This window comes from Pyxicephalus adspersus, chromosome 10 (genome assembly GCF_032062135.1).
Source record: "Pyxicephalus adspersus chromosome 10, UCB_Pads_2.0, whole genome shotgun sequence".
NCBI lineage: Eukaryota > Metazoa > Chordata > Amphibia > Anura > Pyxicephalidae > Pyxicephalus > Pyxicephalus adspersus.
Genome location: NC_092867.1, coordinates 4925212 through 4929552, shown reverse-complemented (window position 1 = coordinate 4929552; position 4341 = coordinate 4925212).

Below are 4341 nucleotides of genomic sequence, written 5' to 3'. Positions count from 1 at the left end.
GTGTTCTGCATGGGATAAAGTTCTTTAATTCAATACAAACAGCACAGAAAACTAACAATCAGAATAAAATCACCATACAATTAGGAATGTTTATATTGGTTAAATGCGCCTACATTGGTTTATGGAGAGGAGATCAGAATAGGTAAATGTTGGCTTATTATAGCATCAGTATAAAAAAACTATTCTGGCCAACTATATCGGCCACTGGACTGTGGAGAGAGTAAGGAGAATTGGGGGAAAAAAAATTAACATGGGAACAAAAAAAAATAACTTTGTGAAGGGAACATAGAAATGATATGAAATATAATATCAGCGCTATATATCCTGTACTGAGATCTTAAATCAAATATTTGAATCCTAATTAATAAAGAAGTAAAGTGTATTTTTAGGTAACAAATATTATTTACGAGCGGTTCAAACCCCTTCCCTGCGGCATCTAAATCTAGAAAATAAAGGCTTTAGCAGGAGACGGATTTCTGCAAGTTGGTTTACTACTAATGAGCCCAACGCTACTACACTCTCATAATAAACAGGGAGACGCCGATCAGATCATCAGGCTCCATACAGATGTTTGATCATGGCTGCAGTTCAGCTTGCACTTATAAGAGTTAACTCTAGACTTTAACACATTCTATATGGTCAAGGAAAGTAAAACTATGGGTAGGTGCAGTGTAGGTTCAAGAGGAGGGAAGGTAGTGGGGGAAATACGGGATGATTGGATATAGGGGAGCGGGTATTTACTAACTGTTGTCCGTGTTAGATCGGGTTCAGACCCGAGTGTAAGGGGTCTTTATGTGAGAGAAAAGTAACAGTATTTTACAAAATAGGTATTAAACATATGTAATGGGAAAACAGTGTTAGCTGACCGTCCATATCAGGTACCCTAGAGTGCTCACCAAGGGGGATTATTTAGGATTTACAGTGAAGGAAAGGCAAAGACGTTTGCCCTCTGACAAAGAAATGACCAGTCTATATTTGTAATGGTAGGTTTATTGTAAATGTGAGACAGAATAACAGCAAAAGAACCCTCAAAAACCCAGTGCTCAAAAGTCAGAGCTTGATGTGCATTGTAATGAGTGAAATAAGTATTTGATCCCCTATCTGGGGCTGGCTAGGCCACTCCAGGACCTTCATGTGCTTCTTCTTGAGCCACTCCTTTGTTGCCTTGGCCGTGTGTTTTGGGTCATTGTCATGCTGGAATACCCATCCACGACCCATTTTCAATGCCCTGGCTGAGGGAAGGAGGTGCTCACCCAAGATTTGACAGTACATGGCCCCGTCAATTGTCCTTTCGATCCATTGAAGGTGTCCTGTCCACTTAGCAGAAAAACATCCCCAAACCATAATGTGTCCACCTCTATGTTTGACGGTGAAGATGGTGTTCTTGGGGTCATAGGCAGCATTCCTCCTCCTCCTCCAAACACAGCGAGTTGAGTTAATGCCAAAGAGCTCAATTTTGGTCTCATCTGACCACAACACTTTCACCCAGTTACCCTCTGGATCATTCAGATGTTCATTGGCAAACTGCAGACGGGCCTGTACATAAGCAGGGGGACCTTGCGGGCTCTGCAGGATTTCAGGCCTTCACAGCGCAGTGTGTTACCAATTGTTTTCTTGGTGACTATGGTCCCAGCTGCCCGGAGATCATCGACAAGTTCCCCCCGTGAAGTTCTGGGCTGCTTCGTCACCGTTCCCATGATCATTGCAACTCTACGAGGGGAGGTCCTGCATGGAGCCCCAGACTGAGGTAGATTGACTGTTATTTTGTGTTTCTTCCATTTGCGAATTAACGCGCCAACTGTTGTCACCTTTTCACCAAGCTGCTTTGCGATAGTCTTGTAGCCCAGTCCAGCCTTGTGTAGGTCTACAATCTTGTCCCTGACATCCTTGGACAGCTCTTTGGTCTTGGCCATGGTGGCTAGTTTGGAATCTGACTGATTGATTGCTTCTGTGGACAGGTGTCTTATATACAGGTACTGTAACAAGCTGGGATTAGGAGCACTCCCTTACAGAGGGTGCTCCTAATCTCCGCTTGTTACCTGCATACAGGGAAGACACCTGGGAGCCTGAAATCTTGCTGGTTGATAGGGGATCAAATACTTATTTCACTCATTTCAATGCACATCAAGCTCTGACTTTTGAGCACTGGGTTTTTGAGGGTTCTTTTGTTGTTATTCTGTCTCTCGCACCTACAATAAACCTACCATTACAATTATAGACTGGTCATTTCTTTATTCTTTCTTTTTCTTTCGTTATAGCACCCATTGGGGAAAAACCATCAGAAATCTGCTAATCTGCCAACCTGTCAGTGACTCAAATTCCTACAGCCTGAGGCAAAAAATATCCGTAAACCTGCTAGCATTTTAACAATATTATTATTAAACAGGATTTTTATAGCGCCAACATATTAGGCAGAGTTGTACATTAAATAGGGGTTGTAAATGACAGACAGATACAGACAGTGACACAGGAGGAGGAGAGGACCCTGCCCCGAAGAGCTTACAATCTAGGAAATATCAAAAAATAGATCCTGCAAAGTCTAGAAATGATCTCAGATTACTGCACAGAGCTGTGAGAAATAAACACAGAAGAATACACATAGCTCATGACTCCTATTATTATTTATATAGTGCCATCATATTACGCAGTGCTGTACAAAGTCCATTGTCATGTCACTAGCTTTCCCCCAAAGGGGGTCGCAATCCAATGTCCCTACTATAGTCATATGTCTTTATTACAGTCTATTTTGGGGGGAAGCCAATTAACCTAACTGCATGTTTTTTTAATGTGGGAGGAAACCGGAGTACCCGGAGGAAACGCACACAAACATGGGGAGAACGTGCAAACTCCATGCAGATAGAGACCTGGCTGAGATTCAAACCTGGGACCCACCGCTCCAAAGGCCAGAGTGCTAACCACTAAGCCACCATGCTGCCCAATATGTTTAGCTTGAGCTGTGGTTCCTCTCTTGTAGGAGCCAATGGAAGGAACCCTGACATTCAGTGTGCAGAACATGCGATGGAAGCTGCTGGAAGTGTCCAATCCCTGACAGATAAGTCTGCACCATATTCAGCATGAATGATCTGCTTACTTATTGATTATAACAGCTCACCACCTGATGAGAGTGATTATTTAAGATAAGGACCACCAGAAACATTAGAACATATTCTTTTGTTTTGCAGGGTGGATTTAGCTTTCTTTACACCCCACAGACAGGGTTACTTATAACAATAATGAATATGTAATTTAGAAGTATTTTATTTCTGCATAATAATAACAGGTAAACATAAAAACATAAATAAACTTCCACTCCAAAGATAAGAAGTGAGTATATTGTAATATATGTATGTAATCCCATTCCCCTTCAAAAGTACCTGTCACAGGCAAAGAATCTCTTCCGGGTCCAGTTTCCAGACTTCCAAACATTTGAGGTGAAGACATGGGGCTCCTCAGAGACAGATGTGGCATCCCAGCTTTCTTGTCCAGGACTGCTGTACAGTCTCCAGACATCATACTACAGGTCCTAAGTGCTCCTCAATGAACGCCGTCAATAACTGCAAGAAAAAAAAAGTGGGATTTATTTATAAAGCAGCAAATGTGACAATCAGATACCAAACCCAAGCTAACGTGGATGGAGAGTGGGATAACAATAATGCCTAAATGTTTTATATTCCTTGGGAAAACTCCAACTCACTTCCTGTTTATGAGAGATGTCAGGCAGAACAGGAAGTAAAAGGAAAAGTGGGTGAAGAAGGGTTAGAACTTCAGGTTTTTATACCTGTGTATGCTTTCAATAGGAAGTCGTTACCTCTCCTAGATTGTAAGCTCTTCGGGGCAGGGTCCACTCCTCCTCCTGTGTCACTGTCTGTATCTGTAATTTACAACCCCTATTTAATGTACAGCACTACGTAATATGTTGGCGCTAAATAAATACAGTTAATAATAATACCTCTATACCTAGCAAGGTAAGAGGAGTTACATTATCAGTAGCCATCCAATGCCCCTAGACCTGGAAATCCACCATGGAGTCAGAGAGGAAAATGGCAGCTTCCTAGGATGTAGCGGTGATTGGATCCTGAACCTGTCATTGCTGCCTGCACCAGATTCAGCATGAATGATGTGCATACTTATTGATTATAGCAGCTCAGCACCCATCAATGAGTCTAAGTTAATAAAGCTCTCCAAGACTGGAGAGGATACACTTTCATCAGTGAAGATGGGTGATAACCTGGAATGGATTTCCTAAAGCCAATAGCTTGTTAGCAAATGTTTTCAATTCTGAACCAGATCCATTCTAGGTTTGCTGGATCATTGATAAAAATGTATCCACTCCAGCCTTGG